General features: G+C 42.5%; 1 protein-coding gene across 10 annotated transcripts in view; it reads right to left on the bottom strand.

The window, feature by feature from the left end:
* The window catches only part of KIF1B (kinesin family member 1B), a 140,947-nt gene that overhangs the window by 108,786 nt on the left and 8,544 nt on the right, over positions 1 to 23,617 (bottom strand). The gene's annotated exons all lie outside the window — the stretch shown is intronic.

Here is a 23,617-nt window from a genome sequence, read left to right as displayed (position 1 = left end):
AGGTGGTTCAAGCACCTACACTGAACACCTTCCAGAGTAAATTGGATGCTTATCTTGCTGGGATCCTATGACCCCAGCTGACTTCCTGCCCTTCGGGCGGGGGGCTGGACTCGATGATCTTCCAAGGTCCCTTCCAGCCCTAATGTCTATGAATCTATGACATTTTCAGACTCAAGGCACCCCTTGAAATATGCCAGTTCTTGGTCTTCGCTCATTTTTGAGTGCAGAAAAATAACACTAAGCTATTTCAGTAGAAAAGAACATAGAAATACCACAACAGGTCAGAATAGTTTTTATCACTATCTGAAATCGCTGGGGGGGTTTTGTGAATCATGCTTGCACAACTAAGATTGCTCACATTAAATGGCATCCTGCAGTCCCCCCGAAAGGAAATCAAGGCACCCAAGGATGTCATGGCACCCTGGTTGAGAATCAGTGGTGCAGTGCCAAAGTCTACCCAAACCCACACGCAAGGAAGGCCGGGAGAACTGAAATCTTAACGGCCATGAAAAAGGAAACCTGAATCCTTCATATTGCTCACAGAAGGTGCCATGTAAATAATCCATGAGACAGAATGCCTCCTTTTGAAGAAAAGATCATTTCTGGAGAGACACTCCAAACTTTTTACACAGCCCCACCAGTTTACTTCCATCTTCCACTTGAGGTATTATCTCCAAGGATCAGGAATGGAATTCACCCGCCACGACCTGCCAAGCTGGCCCACCAATTGTGAGAGTGCTTTTGTGGAATACTGACACCATTTACTTAGAAATCAACTGAAACCAAAATTTGCATGAAACAGGAAATTCGGTGGTAACTTCAAATCACAATCAACAGCCCGAGTTTGAAGCAGCGGGCATTTAAGAGATGTACTGAGATCAGACATCTGGCAAGAGATGGTACGGCAGCTAGTAACTTAGGAGTTCTATTTTCAACTGCCACAGAGAATGCCATAGGTGTCACAGCAGGCACCGACTGACGACACCACGGAAATAAGCAGACGGCTGGAACCTGATAGTTTATTCAGAAAATAGGCAGGGGACTTAGGCTAGAAAGATATCTCCACAGTATAGGGAGACTCAGTCTAGAACCTCACAATCCAGAAAAACTGCATAATAGCAAGCAGCAACCTGTAAGATTGTATGATTGCACAATAAAACTGACAGCTGACAACATGGAAGTTAATCACAGAAGCAATGAGCTATACTTTCAGTTAAAAACAAAAACAAAAAAAACCAACAACCACCCATAAATTAGACCAGCCATGAAGGGTGCAACTCTCACAAAATATTAAAGCCATTCTTGCAATCCACACAAGGCCAAAATGACCACTTAAGAGACTCATGGAGTGGATTATAATCTATGCCATAGTCTCATTTACCCTCCTTTTCCCACACCAGATTTTGCTGCTTCACTGAATGGTACACAGGCTAATGGTTTAATTACAGAGCCCCAGGAAATGAGAAAGGCAATAAGGCAGACAATCGCAGCAGGGCCCACCATTAATGGCCTCTATTTTACAGAATAAATTTGTTTATCAGATATTTCAGAGGCTCGATGTGGCAATTAACTATTCTGTTTGCAAACTAACACTGCCACTTTTGTGTTGCAGCTATAATTAGTTCTCAACAGTGTGGCACTGCAGTAACTTTGAATGCTCAAGTTAACCTAAACAGACCATTTCAGAGAAACTCAAACCCTTTTCCAGGCCCCTTTCTCTAGCTAAAGCCAATTTCTTCTCATGTGATGGTGAATCTTACAGCTTTCCAGCCTTTCCATACCAAGATTTTCAGCATAACTTTCTCCCACTCCAACTTCTAATCTGTACTTGAGGGGAAAATTAAGATGGAAATCTAAAAAACAGTTTCTTATACAGCAAATGCAGCCAGCTGAAAGGACTACAATACTCCCCTTCTAATGGAGAAATCTGGAAGGATAAAATGTACAGGAAAAACAGTTTTAATCTCCTAAAGCTATTAGACATTTCTGTAATAACAGAAGAAACCTAAGCTAAAATTTAGATGGGCAGTTTAGGAAACACCTTAACAAACGCTCTTCCCAATAAATTGAGACCCTCTTGACATACTGACGTGAAGGCCACAATAAAGTTCACCTCTTTTCTTGTAAACTGAAACATGGCGAAGGTGGTGCATTCTATTTATGCTCTGGCCAATTTGTTAACTAACACTTAAGTCCATGCTGGCTCTTTTACAATTAAAATACACAGTCTAGTTAAGCTTCTAGAGGTTCTCCATATGTCAGTTTAACACTGAAATCTTTTCCATTTTTCAGCTCCAACAACAAAGAGCCCTCTTATTTTCCAATACTTCCCGGGAACTGAAACAATATTATGGCATTCGGATTACAAAAGACTGTAGGGCAAGGGTGTGTAATTCCCAAAACAGATGATGTGTTTTTTCTCCTGTATTCATCCTCACTCCTACCCTAAAGAGCTAGACTACAGATTTTAAGTTTCCGTTTTAAAAATGGGTCCCTTATTGTGAAAGGTAAACCATGCCGTGTATCGGAGACAGCCTAAAACAGCTCTAAGGAGTGTTACATCCATATCCAGTTTATCTCAGTGTTCCAAACCCAAAAAAGGAGAAACTTTCAAGTAATTTTAAGTCATTACCTACATGCCTGGTTACAGTAGTGGGCAAACACACAAGAAAAACAGCAATATTGCCAACACATTCTCCTCCACACCAAACTACGCTGACTTCAACAGGAATTTTATTAAGGAAGTTTAGCTATTACATAAAGGCCATATGCTTCCCTTCATCTTTGTCCAAATCTATTTTCAGAGAACGATGCACTGTGAAATGGTAGCATAAAGCCTCCAGAACATGATTCCAGTCTACAAGTCATGATTAAAAGCGTAACTTGCCCATTCGCAGAATGACCTAAGGGGCCCTACAACAGGCAAACGTTTAAAGGCAAACTGCTGACACTGAAATGAAAACATGCAAACACTGTATTTCATGAATCTGAAAGGTGATACATTAAATATTTTTAACTCCCTAAGGGTGGTTTCAAAAACTAAGTGCAACTCAAAAGCAGACTCTCCAGGGCTTAGCAAAATTAGTTTCGCATTCCTGGACCTTTTTATCAAAACGGACCCTACACAATGATGCAGCTGGAAGGCCAGTCCAGCAAGAACAAACTAGAAAGCGACCTATGGCCCATTAGCCACAAACACAGGATGGCAGTGGATTGTGGGAACAGCAGTTATATAACTACATTAAAAAAACTATACTGCCAACCCCCCCTCCAACAGCTGAGCTAGTGACTGCCGGAGCCAACTAATACAATACAACAGACACAACAGATCTTTCTCCAGGCCATTTCTCCACTTCGAGTTGCAGCTGAAGTGTATGGAAAACTGCAGAGAGTAACTTTATCATAATGGGACAGATGGCACACAAAGCAGCCTCAGATTTCAAAGGGAGGAAAGTGCACACACAGTTTGACCCATATGCTTTTGGGCAGGAAAAGCCAATAGCAAGTATAGCTCAGGTTGTCACAGACTATCACTGTAGCACAGCTGCAGCCTGTCAAAGGAAGAGGAAGTTACAGCTGGGATGCACTGGGTAAACCCTGGAAGCCTCATTTGTCTAAGGAGTATTTGATTTCAGCTACTCTTACTCAGCCAGGCACCTCCCGTTTCTCAGACACTTTCCCAGACCATTCTCTGTAACATGGCTCCCTTCTCCCATGGTATTTTTCATACCATGGAGGAAATCCAGAGTGACAAACACAAAACCACCTGGAGCCACACTCACTCTAAGCACTGGCATTTCCTTGACTATGTCATTGCTATAGCCTGTGATCGAATGGATATCTGTATGACACAGGCCATGCAGGGAACAAATGACGGCTGGACAGATCACGGTCTTGTCAGACCCATTATGATCATCCAGCTTGCTCCAAAACACTGAAAACAGCTCAAAGCAATGCAAAGGACTCTCAACACCAAATCTCTTCAAGACCCAAAGGTCTGTAGATCTTCAACAGTGTCTCCCTGAACAGCTTTCTGGCCTGTCCACAAATGAAGGCAATACTGAGGAACTCTGAAAAGGGTTAAAACCGCCATCCATATGGCCTGCGCTGATTCCATTGACTATATCAACCACTGATACCAAGACTGGTTCAATGAGAGCAACACCGAGATCCAAGCCCTCCTCAACCAGAACACAAGGGCTCATTCTGCTTGGCAAGATGACACCTGTGATGGCCAGAACCAGAAGGGTTAAACAGGAGCAATCTGCTTTTCAAAGGTACCTGAAGTAGCTTATAGGAGTAGTTCCCTGTCTGCCTGGAAGAAGATTTATATATAGCTTTTTATACCAATTTTCAGACAACATGACTTTTAAAAAGCAGAACTAAAGAATATACCGCAGACATAGCTGATTTATAAAATGTTGCTTAGAATCAGTAAAAACTAATGAACATAATCACAAGGCATAATTATCCTAGTGGGTTGAACTTAGGTGGGGACATGTTAATCTCAGATCCCAAAGTGACGTGGTGTGACTTGCTTATTGGGCAAACCCAAGCTTGGGCAGTAACTTCTTATAATAATTTCTAACACCTTTTAACCTTACAGGATAACAGCTATAAAAGTAACACTATGAATGGCTATATAACTAAAAAATTAACAGAGGCAAGATGTAAAAGAACACACACGTTAAGTAACCCTCAGGGAAGGGCAGAACAGAAAGGTCCTTGCTGTCCCAAACCCCTACAGGTCTGTGAGCGCGAAGACCAGATCCTGACTGAGGGACCTTCTTCCGGTTCCCCCTCTGACAGCCCAGTTCAGAGACATCTGACTTCGCTGAATCAACTTGACTTGTATCTTCTAACTGAGGGACTACCGATAAGTTGCTAACCAAGTGGGAACTCTTAGTTAATACCTTTGTCTATTTTATTATCATTGTCAATTTTAATCTGTATTGTTGTGTTGTCTGTTTCTTAGCTTAACCTTTTTACTAACTGTCATATGTGTAAACTATATCTTTTGTTGTTATAAGTAAAATTTAGTCTTTCTTTTATTAGTAAAACTTGTCATTGCTCTCCTTCCCAACATCACCTCCTTGATCCCAAACCAAAAAAGCCCAGTGACTAACAAAGTTGCAGGGCTCAGTCAGTCTGCAACTAAATTGATATAAGCACAGTGCCCAGCTGGACTGTGACAGACACCATCTCAGCAGAAGGAGACATATCAGCTCCTCAAAGCTGAAGCTCAAAGGAGGATCCAATCCAAGAAATCAAGTCAGTGGTGGCAAGACAAAGATCTATGCTGACAAACATGATATACATGGGGGGGTTTTCAGGCAACAAAGGACATCTACAGCCCAACTTCCCACAGTCCTACTTTCCTGTGAGCATGAATCTATCCAAGCTAAATGGAAAGAGCACTTTGAGGCATTCCTGAACTGTGAGTCAACTGTGCCAGATACCACCACCAAATCTATCCCCCAAGACCCTGAAGAAAAGGGATTCTTTGCCAGCCCTACTCTCCTAACAGAAGTCTGGTGTGCCGTTAAGGAAACAAAAGAACAACAAGGCTACCAGACTGGATGGCATACCTGCCAAAAGCTACAAGGCTGGCAGCAAGAAACTGGTACTGAGATTCCACAAATTTATTCTATGAATTTGGAAGGACAGAGATCCCGAAGATCTGAGGAATGCTGGCACCTTGACCACTTTCAGGAAAGGAGATAAAAGTCTGTGTGGGATCTACCAAGGTATCGCCCTCCTTTCCACAGCACATAAATCCTCTATTGCATCCTTCTGAACTATCTTCTACGTCTTGCCACCAGAATCTCAACATGGTTTCAGACCATCCTGTGCAACAACTGACATGATCGTTGCTGTCTGCCAGGTCCCAGAAAAGAGTTGGGAACAACACCTGTATATGGCCTTCACTGACCTCATTAAGGCCCTTTATTCCATCAATTGAAGCCTTATTGAAAGTACTGACCCGAGTTGGATGTCCTAAAAAAGCACACCAAGGTCCCAAGGCTTCTCCCCAACCAGATGACTGAGACCACTCTATGAAGCAAATCGGAGACAGATCCATTTGCCTTCTGAACCGGGGTCAAGCAAGAATGTGTCATTGCCACATCCCCTTCTTTCTGGAATTGACAACAAATACCAAACAGACAAAGGACTCAAAACTAGAGATGCACTGATATACTGGTTGTGCATCAGATCAGCACCAATAAAAAGGAAAATTAACATTAATCGGCTACTGGTTTTTGTTGAACAATAACATTCTCTGATAATTTAATTATGCCAGGGCCCCCAGTCTTACCAGAACCGAGTCAGTGATCCTCAAGCACTAACTCCATTAGACTGGACACCGCATGCAGATGCCCAACTCTCTGACTCACAAAACAAGTGTTCTACTTCCATCTTAGTAACTGCCTGAGAACCCGCAGTGGCCAGAGGAAATGCTGCAAAGACGCTGTGAAGGCATGCCTCAAGAAAACAAATGCCAACATCAAGAGCTGGGAGGAGCTGGCTGCCGACCAACTCCAAAGGCACAAAAACTTCAACCAAGCAGCAGCCCGTTTTGAGGTAAAGCATCTTAATGTCAAAGAAGGGAAAGGAGAAGGAAAGAAATCCTGGTCTATAACCTACACTCCCCTGTGGAAGGACTTATAACTTCTGTGGATGGGTCTGTGGCTCAAGTATTGGACTCTTAAAGTCATCTCAAGACCCATAAATGAGCCATGGTAGAAGTCATCCTCATACTAACAGATTGCCCATGATATTCAGTCTGTTCAAGCATGGTGCACAATACAACAAACTTTCAGCCTCTCTCATTTATGGATCTAGTTCATCCCTGGCTATTTTGAAATGTTAAAATCCAACACCAGCTAGCAAGAAGTAAATAGCTATCTACAGCCCAATGTCCAGGGACATGAGCAACTCTCAATCTAAGCCTCTGAAATCATATATACAAGGCAGCAAAACAGAGGAGTTTTGGGTTTGGGGTTGGGGTTTTTTTTGCAAAATAACATGGATTTAGGAAAAGGGGTTGTGTCGTAAGAGTTGCATTGGTTTAATCTATGTTCTATGCATAATTTAAAATAGCTATTTGATCTAACTCCATCCCCACTGATGGTCAGTCAGAACATCTCACTAAGGGACAGGCCACAGTCTAGTCACACTACACTGAACTCCAGCAAAGAATTAGCTAGCCCCGGTTTGCCCTTCTAACAAACAGACACCAGACGACAGAATTAACTGGAGCTAAATCCCTGGATTAGCTGCCATACAATCTGTGTGGGAGAGGGAAGCAGATTCAGAGATTAAAATCCAGCAGGAGCGCCATGAGCTGCCAGCTGAAATATGAAGGCCAAACAAAGGGAATTAAATCAATGCGAAACTGGGGAAGTTCGTTTTCTATTGTTTGTGCCTTTTAGTAAAGCCTCTTTCCACCCCACGATTCATGCTGCTTTCATACTAGCCAAAGTTGGATGCATAAAGACTTTGCTATTCCCATAACCAACCAACACTTTGAGCTCTGTATCTTCACCTGACCATTTAATCCTCATGCAGAGTATGCTTACAACAGCATGACAACACTCCATTACCTTCAGTGGCAGCACTAACTGAAACCAACTAAATTAGCTGATAAGCCTGGAGAAAAGTGGAAAAAATGCATGCGTCCAATTCATATTGTTGCACTTGAACTATACAACTTGCAGGACAATGGCTAGATAGACCCTGAAAACAAGAGTCTGAGACAGGATCACACCAGCAATCTTAAAGTTCAGCACTACTTAGGAAAACAGAGCTTGAATTCATTTTTATCACTCTACCTTAGCCCAGTCTTAGGTTTTTGCTCAATGAAAGTACACCATCAGTTATATGCCCATCTAGCCAAACCGAGATCAAGATTAAAGAGTTTGGATACCCTCAAACTCACAGGAGAAAACCAACATCAGATGCATGTAAACTCCAAAAGTGCAAGCCTGCCAGGGAAAGCAGATTTATGCCATTTGTAGATTGGAATGACAACAATGCATACATGTTTGCTGGTGAGAGCAGGGTGGAGTGGACACTCCTACAGCCTGGAATGCTATAAAGAGCCCTTGCGAACATACATTTCACACAGGCTTCTTGCCAAAGGACACAACGTGAAGTTTGCTGAAACTGGCTGCATCGTCTTTATGAGAAAAATGGGTTTGCAAACTAAAGCAGCTACAAGAGAAATGCAGGGAAATGGACGCTTCCAGCACCCATAATGCAGCGCAGTACAAAACACTGTTTGCATTTTTCACACTGTTAGAAAGAAAGGAAATCAAACAGAGACTAAGAACAGCTCAAGTTGGGATTCAACTGGATTCTCTTGCCACTAAGGAATTCCAGCCCCGGACTGGAAGAAAAGTTGGGTGGGGGAGGGCATAATGCACAACAGAATCAGAGCCAGGCAAAAGCTCGCGCACAGAAGTTGCTGGAAAGCTTCTCATCCTCAGCTGCTCTTACAGATCCAGTTGCTATAAATATCTTCTCTGCAGCTGGCATTCTGGGAAGACATGCCAGCAGGCTTTGCTTCAAGGGGGAACTCATTGCTTGAACCCCATCTAGCTGTCTAATAGGGCACAATCACATCCCTTTTCAAACTTTGTTGCAGGAACACTCCAAATACTGATATGCCCATATACAAAGTCAGATATGTATTTTAACTGTGCAGCTGCCTCTAAACACAATACAAAGGATGCATTAGACAGGTAAAGCAATCACAATTGTTTGCTGCTGACTTGGCTCCATCTCCCAGAGAGCTATTATGAGCATCAGAAATGGATCAAAGCTGAGCAAATGCATATACTGGGAAATTGGTTCTGCTGATTTCACTAATTGAAAAGATCTCTGTAGTTAAGTGACCAGAACCTTCAGTATTTATTAACAGAAATATCATTAAGTATTCTCCTTAGGTAACAAGTTACTGTGCACATTAATCTTTCCCTTTTCAAGCTTTATGTACTCAGAGGCAAACAGCCCATGGTCATTCCAACACTGACGGGATAATGTCAAATCCATATAGCCTTCAGCTATCTGAGCTTCATGGAAAGGACATCTTGGAAGCCCCATACTATTAAGACTGTGCTAAGCCTATTATGACAAGCTTTCAAAAGTCATTAGCATCCCATCAGCCTCTAAAATCATGAGACTGGCTTGAAAATCATGAGATTATTTACTTTCTGATTTGCCGCCTTCCATGGTTCATGTTTTTCAAAGCTGTTTCTGTGGCCAAGAAGAAAAGAAACTGTTCCATAAATTAAAACCAAATTCACCTAGGCTCTATGTAAGGAAAGCTATATACCTGAAGTCCCACAGTAACATGGTGAGAGCTGGCAATACTGTAGGAAGCACTAAGATACTAGTTCAGAACACTAGCAGAGAGCCAGCAGGGAGCATGATCACTGCAAGGCAGGGAAAAATCTGTATGCAAGGCCTGAGCTTAACTGCTTTTGATCAACATCATATTTGCTGTCACCATCTGCTTTTCTGATTACTCCTCCCACCCCACCCAGAGTCATGATTCAATAATTTTAGAAAACAAGACTGATTCATCACCCAGCATGGGTCCCTGTTCCTGGCAGAACCTGAGGAAGAGGACACCTTTTTGCATAGCAATTACCTACATTTCCTCCCTTTGCTGAGGCGAGCTTGTGCTCAGCCTTCATTTTTCTTGCTCCTGCATTTTCAACAGTGTGGTAGGTGACAGATGGTGATTCATTCCCAGATCCTGGAAGCTCTTGACTATTTTGGCTTGTTTTCAAACTCAAGATACATTCAACAGTATAGCTGTCCTCAATTTTGATCCTCAATTTCAATCCACATACCCCACGGAGGGCAAATCAATACATTTTCTGCAAAGCACATTGTTCTGATAACAATTCCATCATGCCTATGAGGCATGCTTTACAAACCTTCACTAAGGTTAAGGTGACCACCTCTTCCAAATGAAAAGGCAGGACACGTCTGCTTCCCCCTACACCCCCCCATGGGGGATGAGGGAAGGATGCGGGCTTCCCACCCTGCTGCCCTCCATCTGAGAGCCCCACACCACCATGGCAAGGCACCCCCTACCCACCCAGCAGCGAGGGGCACAACACTGTGCCACCACCACTACCAGGCCCGCAGTTCCCACCCCAGCCCTGGGCCCCATGCACTGCTCTGACTGGGCAACGCTCCCAGCCCCACTCCCGGATCACTGGGGCCTCAATCTGCCCCCCTCCCCACTATGCTTCCACCCCTCCTCCACAGACTTGCCTGCAGGAAGCTGCTCTCCATAGCTGCCTGGCTGTATTCCCGGCCACGTATATCTGCATGCACGCACACTCCCTGCATCCCACTCTCCCCAGCCCCAAGCAACTCCTTGCAGACTGGAACTCTGACAGTCTGCAAGGGGAAACCTGCTGTTTCTCATGTTTTTCCACAGCAAACAGAAACCCAGATCTCTCCACAATACTTGGAATTCAGTACAAATGTCCCAGAGTCATTCAGCCCAGGACTGGTACTTGATGCTTACATTTCAGGACTGTTCCACCCAATTAGAGACAAGGCAGTCACCCTACTTGAGGCATTGCTGAATAGCCATTCTACAGATGGGGAAACCTAGAGGGGTGAAAATTACGTGCCCAAATCTGGCTCCCAGTTTTGTGTCTTCACCACAGAAAGAGACTGAGTGAGCATGAAAGCTTTAAAAAGACTAGTTATGGTTGGGATCTTCAGCAATTTTGCAAAGGAATTTTGCTCAGACTATAATCCCAGCAACCTCCTTTTTAACAGCTTCCTTTGAAACCCTGCTCTACACCCCCACCACTGACTGGGACCATGTAGTTGCATGCCAATGAGCTGTGCAACAACAAAACAGAAATGGAAGTGGTTTCCATCTTACCCACAGATTTTTTTATTTTTTTTTCCATACTGGTAAATGCAGAGGAAGTGTTGTGCACCAGCCAGCAAAGCAGACAGGAAAAAGAATGGTAAAACCCAAAGGGAATGCGAGCTGCACTTTTATAAAAATGAAGTCTCAGAAAAGGTCAACAAAAGATATTGAAACAATAAGTAAATTGGCAATGGCTTGCCTTTACAGAGCTTCAATCGTTGATCCTTGTGCTTTGTAAGCATCACACTTTACAAGTGACTTACGTAGATAAGTATAATTGCATTGTTACAGATACATCTATCCATTTGTTTAAATGGCTTGCCCACAAGATGTATTTGCAGAGTTGGAAACAGGAGCCTAATTTCATGCTTTGCTCTGATGCTCCTCTGCCCATTTTTTAAGATTATAGGACAAACCTAAGGTGGTACCTAAGCATTAAAAATAACTAAGTAGAGAATTATTCCAATTTCTCATGATTCCCTTAAACTTCACACAGCAAGCAGGAGTGCTCCTAGGTACAGCTGCAATTGTGCCAAGCCTTGAAGAAACCATTTCACTTGCAGAACTAGCTGAAGGTTCAAGCAGCAGTGACCAAATAAGGCTCTCTGAAGAGCTGCAATCAGGCAAAACAGAAGTCTGCTAACACTGGCAACCACAATACCAACAGTATTGCTTCACCAAAGCCTGCCCAAAAGGAAAAGGCAACGGGAAGATGCCTTAAAAGCAGCATTTCCTGGAAGGCAGACTCATATGTTTCATGGAGAGCGATGGGTCCTACCACCTTAGTAATAGGTATTTCAGAAGAAAGTAGTAGTCAAGGCTAGAATTTGTCTATCAAAACAAACCCTTTCACCTACCCTGTTCTTTCCTGCAGACCCCACACACAATTTTGAGAGAGAGAAAAAACATTAAAGTGTGCAACTTGGGTTGACAGAATTAATTAGTGAAGCAAACCAGGACACAATGAAGTTGTTCATTTCCTCTTCCTACCCCTCTCATCCTCTCTGTAAGGCTAGAAAGGGCAATCAGCAGCTGCCACCTCACCTCCCACCCCTATCCTACCTAAAGCAACCTTAACCATCATCTAGATGAAAAACTGTCTGCAAGGCTTTAAACTGCAGATCATTTCCATAAAACTAGCCCCCTTAATTAAAACTACACAAAATAGCTTGAAAAACTGAATTTCCTGGATGCCTAGCACTGGGTCACTCCAACTTGGCCTGATAGTGTGTATAATGTTATCAGATAGACTTGTTTTATCAAATGCACAAGACCTGCTGCAGTCTTCTCCATTTCAGAAAGTGTCCAAATTCAGATCACAAACAACGAAGACAAAAAATTACACAGGACATCTAGTGAATAGTAAATCCAGCATCTTTAATTGCAACTAAGTTCCCATAGCAGAAATTAGCATCTTTTGTAATCCTGACATGTACTGAACCAGCAAAAGCCAAAATTTAAGGTTAGTCCAGTCAATTTATATAGTTCAAATACTGGTGAAATTACTGATGGGGCTTTCTTACTGTCAGCTATCTCATCTCATTTCATCAGACCTCTTCTTCCATTATTTATTAGTTATTTAAACTACAGCCAACACTACAATTCATATCCTTATGAGTATTTTGTTACACTTGACTTGTTTCTGAGTTACCACTATGCCTCTGCTCTAGAATCGCTGCATACCTAAGGAACCAGCAGTCAAAACCCAAAATCGCACATTTCTGTACTAAAATATTTTCAAAGATCAAAACCAAAACCCATCCAGCAGCTCCTTTATGATTCATGAAGCCTTTCCGAAGCCAAGGAGGCCCATTAGGCAACCTATATGCCATCTGTTTAGGACAGCAGCTGGGACTATTGTTCCTGACAGCTGGGATTGTTCCATTGTATAAACAGGGAGAGCAAAGGTCAGAATCCCAAGACTCACAGATGATCCAATAATCTAAAATACTTCACAGGAGAGCACCTTTCAGTTCTACTTGAAGTGCCAAAGACTCGCGGGCAAAATCCCCAGGCTAGACTTAAGTCCCGTTCTGAGAATCCAGGGAAATCCGTATTCACCAAGAAGCTCCCTGGATTATTCAGTGTTCTTTACTCATCTGTGAATTGGAACAATCACAAACCAGAACATTTGACCAAAACATGCACAAACTAAAACTGAACAGCAACACCAGCTCATTACAAACCCCATACACAACTGCTGCCAATACAACAGCTTCCTCCCATCTTCCTGGCTTTGTTATTCTGGGCTATGGAAGGGGTTGAACATAAAAAGACACCATAAGGATCTTAAGCATCGTAAAAATAACCTGCTGCCCAACATACAATTAACCATGTTCAGATATCAAGAACATCATCGTGCAGGGACCTCTACCACAGTACACAGTAGGGCAGCTACCTAAACTCTTCACTGTTTCTCCTGCTTTCCTGGACCACGGTGCATTACATTTAATTAGGTCCTTTGGAGCCGTATTATGTAAGAAGGGATAGAGCAGATGCTTTTGTAGACACTTCTGGACAAATAGAAACCTGTGAAGGCAGCGGACAGGACAGAGGAGGGTCCTTCTCCTCTAATGCTCCCCTGCCTACTCTTTCCTGCACAACATTACAGAATCGCTGTTACAAGAAGTGGCAGAGCATCAGCCTGACACAATGTGGATGCCAAGTTTGGATTTGGTGTATCGTATGGTCACAGCCAAGTGGCTGGTTTATAGGTAGGGCTTCACATAGGCATATTTCACTGAAGCCGAACAATTTATTTTTTTCACCCCAAATTTACATATTTGAATAAGAGCTACTTGGTTTAGCTGCAAGTGTTGATGGATAAGCAGAGAACCTCACATGCAACCTGTCAGACAGATCCTCACTCATGGAGCAGAGTGAACATGCCCCCATTGCCCCTGTGCAGCATGAGAAGATGCCACCCCCATTCGGTGCACTTCTGTGTCCTGACCTGCAAGTAATATAGCTGACTTAGTACACTACTGGGTAGGCACCAAAACGTTCTCGTCAGAGGCAATTTATTGGTCCACATCAGCCACATCCTAAGTCAGTTATAGCACATCCAGTTCGGGAAATAGCACATCTTGCTCTGGGGTTCCCTAGCAGGAAGCAAGGATGGTGCACACATGCTCTTAGACAGCCTAACCTATTTCTAACAAATCAGAAATACTAGTAATCCTCCCCTCCTAGAGCCACTACTGAATTCCAACTACAGGAATCTCCCTTGTGTTTTGTCCAAGCCACTGCCATTACTTCCCCTGCAAGATTACTCTAGACTAAACTCCTCCTCTCCAGTCCTTGTGCCTTTCCCTTTCCATCAGCCTGGGATCCAACTTAAATTCCCTTTCTTAATTCATTCAGTCACACTCTGCTGTCCAATTCCATGTTTCTCCACAGAGAAACCCTCATGTAAATTCCATGATCAAGCATAGGCACTGCCAGCCATCACCCTGTCAGCTCCCAGCAAACACAATACAGTTCTGCCCCAATAAATACTGAATGAATTGTATTTGGAGATTCATCCACATTAGAAAATTACTGAGAATGGCTGTTAACAGATGCTGTACACAGATTCCCTCCAGGTGGGCAATTATCTGGGCTGGAGAGTCACTTAATGAGTTTTGGTGAGCTGCTGGGGTGTGTGGAAATGCCAAACTGATTCCATCTGGCACACTGGCTGCCACTGAGAACCTAAGGAGGAAGGGCTGCACCCCATACCACTCTGCTCCGTGGAGGGCAGGTACAGGCTTCTCTGCCACCTGCATCCACACCTCCCCTTCCCTCCAGCCCCGGCCTTCCTGTTGGTGTTGCACAGTCTTCATACTGGCAGGATGCACTGCATCAAGTAGCCATCCCTCTCACCTGCCCACCACAGTGAGCCACTGCTGCTGCACTGCACTGGGAAAAATCAGGTTCAGATGCCCAGGGCTGAGCCCCACTTGCAGCTGGCAAGGACTCACCTTCTAGTGGCACTACAGCAGTGGCTCAAAACAGCAGGCGGGATGGCTACTAGGTGCACTGAATGACACCCTGTCCCATGTGGGTCCAGCTGCCAGTGGCCATGGCACCCAGACTACGCAGCCACAATGCCAACAGGAAGGTGGGAGGAGGGAGTGGAAGAGTCTGTGCCCTGCATGGCCCAGCCCAATCCCAGCTGTGGCAAAGCAGAGCAGTGCAAGGCACAGGCCTCCCTAATCAGGCTCCCAGTGCCAGCCAGTGGGCCGAATATGATCAACTGGTGGCCCAGATACTGCCTGCAAAACCTATTTTACCAACCCCAGAGTAACGTGCTAGCAGAAGCAACGTTAAACCTCAGAACTGAAAACGGTGATGCACTTAGCTAGGGAATACACTTATCTGAACTCAACATAAACACTGCTCCCTAACTAAAGGGAAAGCCTGGGTTAACTTTTACACATCTCAACAAGGCTCCCTAACATGTTTCTCCAAGCCCTCTGCTTCTAATAAGAGGCTTGAAGTTGCAGCTTCTAGTCAGTTGCACCAATTATGCAATCAAGCAGGGTACAATTAGCTTAATAAGCAAACACCGGAACTGTCTGCACCGATATCAAGATAACAACTGTCTGCTACAATGTGAGCAACAAACAAAAAACTGTGGTGGGCATCTTGTTAAGCAGATGATATACTTACCTAATACACACAGAAGGGGTGTGAACTGCAAGTCAAATTGTATTCATGTATATAATAAACATGTTATACAAGACAAAAGCTTATTCTCTGGAGTAATTCCCCAAAAAATAGTTCAAAAGTAGAGTGACCACATGTCCCAGTTTGCCAGGGACAGTCCCAGCCAGGTGGCAAAAATTAAATGAGTGCTGGAATCACAGGGACTTGGGTGTAGTTCAACAGAGAAGAGGAATGGCATAGGTTAGGTTAGGGCAGCTAGGACCTGGAACCAACTTCCAGGGAAGCGGGGCTCGCTCTCTACCTTGGGGGTCTTTAAGAGGAGGCTGGATGGACATCTGACTGGGGTCATATGACTCCAGCATCTGTTCCTGTCCAAGGCAGGGGGTAGGACTTGATGATCTGTGTAGGTCCCTTCAGACCCTAGGTAAAATGATACTATGACAGTGCGCCAGGCATCTCTCCGTCCTCACTGAATTATGCCCGCACCCCTACCACTGACCGGGGGGCGGGCGTGTCCCACATTTCCTTACAGTCACCCTAATCCAAAGAGACGAGAGGTGTCACAACTTGCAATTTGGCAGGCAGGCTTACTTATAATCACAGGACATACTAACAAACACATTGTTATCATTACACTGGAAATTAGTACTCAATGGAATGTTGCAGTTAAGGAGAAAGTTTCTTTAAAATAATAATCATCGTCATCATCTTCATTCTTATAGGCTCCAGACACACTTGGGTTAATGGAATGTGATTTTTTGTTGTTGTTGTTATCAGATGGAGAGGGAGGAAGGGAGAAGACAGGTTAGGAGTGGCCATTTCTTGCTAGCCTAGCTGAACAGACTCCACAGATCCGCCAAGATGCATGCAGCAGAAAAATGCAAGAACTTTGTAAAGACTTTTACACCACCGCAGAAAGCTTCCACATCAAGCAAGAGAGCTAGGCCATTTAAAAAAAACAAACAACCCTCACTTAAAAAAACAAACAAAAAAAACCCCCTCCCACCCCAAAAATACAACCCTGCTATATATTTCTAAATGAATATGAGAAATTAAGACAGACACTGCTGAAGAACTCAGCGTGTTTAACTGTTGGCTGAAATAACACCAATTTGGGAGTGGAATTCTTTGTGGTTCTTTCACTCCCAGGCATCTGAATGACTTACAGTGGCCAAGGAGACTGATATTTTGTGCATTAAATATTCAGATGCTGAACAACTAGAATTTTAAAAGCAACAGAATATGCTGCATTCTTTGCTGGCTGAATGGATATTTAAATAGGGTCGTCTCCTGTTTCAGCAACTGCTCAGCCTCATTTTAACTTGTCCTTTTGTAATGCAGAAAGCAACCCTCAGCCTGCTCTGGGTTGTCTGGACAGAGGGATTACCCAATAATTTCCACTGAAATAGAGCAATAACCATAATCTCCTAGACATGGGAGAGTTTGGCTTTCAAATCCAATAATCCAAGAAAGCAAATTCCCAACATATTTAGGTTTCACATATCTTTACAACCTCTGCAAAATTCAACTTCACTTAAAACGTACATACAGTATATCCTTTTCTCCATTTGCTATTCACACAGCTCATTTTGCCCATTTAGCACTGAAACAGACATTTCTAGACTAGGCCGTAGCACTTCTGAATGGATGGAACAGAAACTTATTGCAGATTAATGGCATAAAACATGTAAGCCAGTCAGACCCCAAAATGTCATAGGAACAGCTAAAGGTGACACCTAATCTATATCCAATCAAATTAAACTTAGTTAAAACTACTGATTAGCCAACTTTATTTTCATAAATACTGTAATCTTCTTAAAAACAAGAAGAGCCCAACTAACCCTCAAGTAAAAAAAACAGCTCATCTTTTCCAACTCAGTAAAGCTTTGCCATGCCAACTGCAATAACCATATCCAAAAAAGAAAACCATGTTTGTCATTTAACAGTTGTGTCATCATGCCAAGGAAAGATTTTTACAAAAATTCAGGAGAGTCTTTAGAAGATCACCATTGCACAATTCCATCAGATTTTTTTCTTTTTACATGTTCAGAACCACCATTCAATAAAATAATTAGAAACCAAGCTAACTAAGTGATGTTGGCTCATAAAAGTAATCCATCGTTTTTCCATAGCTATAATAAGATTATAACGATGTAAGAAATTGAAGAAGCCCTTAAATGATTTAGAAGTATAATTCCCAGTGACTCTGAATACTTCCATTCCCTTTCTGCAAATCTTTCAGAAGTTAAATAATCTAGGAGCCCAATTTTCAATTACTTCCAAAAGGCCTGCAGAAAAAGAAAAGCAAAAAGCTGGGAGCAATTTAGTTCCTTTAGTCACTTAGGTGCTTTTTAAAATCCTACCCATCCTCTTAGTGTCCCCCCCGGCCCCAACTCCAAGGCCTTTACTGACATCAAAATCATGATCAAAAAGCAGGAGGAAACTAGAATTTCCTTCGCTGGGATGGGCCTGGACCTCAGGGAATTAAGAGAGAAGTGGGGGATGGAAGACAATTTGGTCCTGACCTGCATTGCAAAATTAAATCTTTCAGCAGTACAGCTCTGCAACCTCAAACTTCTCCAATCCCCTGAATACGTCCAAGAATTTTTTCTACTCTCTTCTCCCCTTCCATCATTTCCACCAGAGAACGTATGGCAGTATCATTCCACTGCATACCATCTGCAATCAGCTATGATCTGAGCAGCCTGGGCTTGCTGCCAACATACCAGCTCCTTAATGCAGTCACCACATGTGACTTCAGCTGGACTGCAGAATTTGACTCTTTGCAATAAATATTTCAGTGCTGAAAAAGCAAAGCATTCACACAATTCCTTAAATGCATTCTTTACATTAGCGTTCACTGTTGTCCCTGCAGTCCCCGTGCATCGTAAGGGCCAAAACAAAATGAGCAAATTAACAAAAATAAACCCTCTTAAGGCGCTATGAAAAATGCTTTTCATAACTTCGTACAAAGAACTAAGCTTGCACATTTCTGCAGTGCCTTCTACCATCCCACCTTTCAGACGATACATAAAAATTAGCATGCTGGTCACTCCCAGTAATTAACATTCCATCGAACTTGCTGCAGGAGTTGCATCAGCTTCAGCATCGCTGATACACCTTGCAACTGCTTTAAGTGGATGTGACAGTCTCAACTTACCTTAATCTAGTGAGTAATTTTAATGTCTGTTATTATACAAGTGTTGTGACCCAACCCTTTCACGAGCAGTGAAATAACTTTGGTATTTATCCACACGTTTGTGGGCACTGTAAATGGAGCTAATAGAAATGCTTATATTCCATGTCAGAATTTCAAGGATTTCACCATCAGCTATACCACCGGCTGGACAAGCTCTTAGTTCTAAAGAGCTGACTGGCAACCAAGATTTCCTCAGAAAATACGTTTAGTTTCCAAACAAACCAACAAAAAAAAAAAAAAAAGAGAAACTCACCATTTAAAAAAATTCTCCTCTAATTCAATTAATGTGCTGTGGCTTAAAACATCCATTATTACTTATGATATCTTGTTATTCGTATTATATTGGTTATAAAAAAAAACCAAGCATTGAAAATGACTGCTCAGCATCATTACTATTATCTTGATTGCTGGTATCTAGAAGTCCTAAGGTTAGAGAGCCATTGTGCTAACTGCTGTACTAACACTGAGAAACATGCAATATAAATAGACAACAGATAATAAGTGAAAGGAAGGCCCTGAAAAGTGAAACTATTTGTGCAAGGTCACACAAAAGGTCAGTGAATTTAGAACAGAACTCAGGCCTGATTCCCAGTCAGTGGCCTCTCCAGTAATATTTTGGTATGGAAGCTGTAGTATATTTCTTGGTGATCATTATGTACTGAAAGCATAAAAAAAAAGTATTTCAAACTGGCAGCTAAGTTACCTTACAGGTAAAGGGCACTTAAAAAAAAAAAAAAGTCTATTACCTTTGTTCTTGGCAGCTTTTAGAAACGATTTTACAAATCCAGCTGATTTTTATCCAGTTTAACCTTTTATGCAGCTTATTGCTTATGTATACTTAGCTTGGAGAGGTTTGGATAGTGAAACTCAGCTCACACTGCAATTGTGGGCAGTTCTGTTGTTCACACAGCACTGCAATGTTACGGCATTTCCAGTAGTGAAATGGTCAAATACCAACCACTTTCAACTGACACTTTTTTCCCAAAAAAGTTCCATTAAAATATTTGTTTACTGTATCTTGTTATGACTTAAAATACATTTAAGGCCTACACTAAATATTCTTTAACTACTTCTACAGTGATAGTTACAAGCTTAAAAAAAAGCTACTTTTCATAGACTGAAATCCCCCCTTGCACTTCTACTGCTTTTTCGCTGACTCTAACGCCAACACTGCTGATTTATCAATAGGCTTGGCCAAGTCCAAGAAAACAAATCCCCTTCACACTGCCCCCTGCATGACTCATATGCATATTAAGAGGAATATATGACTCAAATCACAAGCTGTAAAGCAATCACACAGACATGAGAACTCTGCCATCTCAGACACTTTTCCAATTTGCTACTGGAAGTTCTGGTAGGTACGGCCTGCAGACCACTTTTCCGCCACTGTAATTCTTGAATAGAAGCAGTTCTACTATGCATCTCCTAACATGGGTGCTGTTCTCCATGTATAAGCACTTTCATACCAGTTTGACTGAGTTACATATGTCACTGTAATTAAAGCAGTCTAAATGGCATTTTTACAAGATCTCCAATAACGGTGTCTTCGGTCTGTTCAGGTACTTGTACCTGATTCTGAACACCAAAGTACTGTGATCCCACTGCAAAACACACCTACTTCTGTGTATACTCCTTGGTTCGGTACTCATCCAAGACATTTCTCATGACTCCTGTGTTGTGTTACTCTGAAGTCAGGCAGAAGGTAGGGTAGATCTGCACAGAGGAGATGGAACCCAGGTGTCCAGGGCCCTGGCCAGAAGACATAATTATTGGTAACCATTATCAGCTACAATGCCAAAAGAAGGCCAAGAGCTGATAATGTAATTTCCCCTTTTATCGGTGCCAATCTGATAGGCAACCAATATATCAGTGCATCTCTAACAAACACTTTCTCCAAATGTGGTGTTCTCTGGGCATTAAGCTCAACATCATAAGCAGGCATTGGCAAAAAAAACGTAAGTCCAAACAAATGACATATCAATTTTGCAGTTTCAAGGGCAACAGAGGAAAAAAAACACTCCAACTTCCAGGTTGTAGCTTACAGCATACAAGATACAGTCTCCATTGTTTAGACATTTGTCAGAAAAGCAGGAGTAAAGGGAGTACTACTAATATGCATTAACACAGTGTAAACTGAACACTCAAATGGGGAACCTGACTTCACCTGACTAACACCACCCAGGGAGACAAGCTGCACAAAATGAACACTTTAAAACCAAGTAGCAGACAAAGCCGCTATACAAGATAGAAGAAATTCTTTGTTCCTGTTCCTACAAGTCAGATTCTGAGATGGAAGTTTATATTGTGCAAATATGCAGCAGAGAAAACCAAATAACATGTGTGGGGTGAGTTTTGCCGCACCTCAAAAGCCTTTGAGGCACCACAAAGGACGTGTGCACATTTGTGTGGACACACACCAGGAGTTCTGGCACTACCCTCCCTTTGCCCCCCCCCCAGAATTAACGTTCCAGCTCTTGGCACACACAAAAAAATCATAAATTCAACTTGGTCAGTCAAACAAAAGCTCCCTAGCTTCAGACAATGAGCTCAGCAGGAAGTGTCATGTCTCACCCCTTTCCTTCTCGTCATACTGCATGTAATAGTTTGAATGCTTGCAATAAATACCAATTAGCCAAGTTAGAAAAAAAGGCAAGGTTCATCTTTTTATCTAGTGTCATTGCTTGTTTTTGCCTACATGATAAATGTCTTGATTCTGAATTTTATCTTTAGAGACCTTGCAGCAAACGTGCTGAATGTCTTGGTTTTTGAATATTGTGTCTTAAAGGCCTTTAACAAAGTTAATTTAAAAGCGACCCTTAGGTAAACATTCCGACAGATCGAAACCTAGGGACTTTTGGAAAGCGGTTGGCAAGAGGTCACAGCGGTGATGTTGAAAATTCCCCAAAGACGACCCAGGAAAGGAATCTGTTGGGTAAGATCCGAGCCCAAATTTGGGAGTTGTGACAGGTTTGGGTAGAAGGGGCCCAAGACAGCAACTCACCCAATAAAAACTGTAACCTACAGTCCCAATTTGGAGGTAACCTCACTTGCAGAACACCAAAGGAAAAATCGCAAGTGTAGGCCAGATCAGACTGATCACCTGAACCACCCTCTCCGTGAACAAGAACTCCCGTTCACACTGAAGCCACGGAGCGCCCGAAGGGGACCGAAGGAAGGGGACTTGTTCCTATCACTGCTGAGACGAACCCTAAAACCATAACTAAAGAATGAAAGTATCCTTGGGGATTTGGTGTCTAGGAATTCTAGGACTGTAAGTACACCATGAGAAATAACCTTTACTTGTAACTGTAGTTGTTTTTGTAATACCAATTCTTATAGCATTGTTTGGGAAGGAAGTGCGTTTGGAGCATTGTTTCTAATATATGCAGTTATGGTGTTTTTAATGTTTGTGGTTTTTCTTAAAGCTAAGCTGTGTTACATGTGTAGCAAGGAATTTTAAAATAAAATTGTGTTGTATGAATTAAGTCTGCAATCATTGTGAAATCGTGCAAACAACCAAATACTCCCCCAGCCAGGTGCATCAAACAAATCAGTAAATTCTGTGAGATCTTTCTCTATTCCATAACCCACTAGAGACACTTCTCTGAACATTTTATCACCTTGTGAGCCTGCTCTAGGCATTCAAGAACATGCCTTTCCTCTCTTCAGATTCTTGGCATATTTCTTTTCTAATAGGCATATATGGAGGAGTAGGGGTGGAAACAGCTCTCAGACTGCAGGGACCCCAGAGTCTCTGCAACTGAAAAATCTTTTCTTACACAGACTCGAATGACCCCAGTGAGTTAAACCTGACCATCTGCCATCTAAGCCAGCTTGTGCAAGTGCCATGAGACTCCAACAGAAGGCTGCAGATTAGAGCATTTACAGGGAAGACAAGGCAGCAAGAAGATGCACAGGCAGTGCCAGCCATGTTAAACCAGAACATTTCCCCAAACCTTCTTATTATTGATTTACTTATTTTAAATTTTCACTCTATTTCTGCAAGCCTTTTAGTACCTGACACTGTTTAGCAAGGTGACCCAGAGCCTGCATTCCACCTCATATCAGCTAACAGATGGTCTGCCAGAGATAAACCAGGCAACCTTGTCACTGAACCAAAGGAGTTGTTTTCAGTCTTGGATTAGATCTTACCTATGAAATTACCGCTGTCCAGTCACCCCGGCAGCAAGCAAAAACCTATGCTAACCTGTGGGCATTTCCATTATAAGTGCCATTAGATGGCACTTAACAGTTCTCCTATTTTATGTTGCACTGAGCTAACACTTGGCAGGCAAACGTGAGATAAAAGATCCATTTAAACCAGAAAATACTGATAACGATAATTCGTCTTCATTTGAAGTATAGCCTATATCTACAATAGGTTAAGTCTCAGAGTTCTTTATTTTTTTAGAGGAAATTTCAAATCCACCAGTCTAAACTTGACTTGGTTTCTCCTCCTAACATCTCCTATTATAGCTGTAAACAGGCATCTGTTTTGAGATTAGGGCCCCATGTGACCCATATCTTCTCGCAATGCCACAACTGTTTGTATCAGAGTAGCCGATTGCCACGCAGTTTAAAACTTCATTGCAGGATGTGCCTGAAAGAAGAGCTGGACTCTAGAAGAACAAGCTTTTGTTATTGCACATTCAGATGTATTAACGGTATATGAGCATATAACCAACTAAGATGTATAACAAAAGAAACACATGTGTGGGCTATTAGCCCCCACACTCAGGGACACTCAATGAGGGAAGAAACCAATATTCTCAGGTAAGTATTTAACGTGATGACAATTCAGTGCTATAAAAGGGGTAGCATCGGGTTTTGTTCTTAGCTCAAACAAGGCCTGCCCTCAT

Source organism: Crocodylus porosus, unplaced genomic scaffold (genome assembly GCF_001723895.1).
Source record: "Crocodylus porosus isolate Cpor-Errol unplaced genomic scaffold, CroPor_comp1, whole genome shotgun sequence".
Lineage (NCBI taxonomy): Eukaryota > Metazoa > Chordata > Crocodylia > Crocodylidae > Crocodylus > Crocodylus porosus.
Note: the sequence above shows the minus strand (reverse complement) of the source record. Positions and strands in the feature narration are given on the sequence as shown.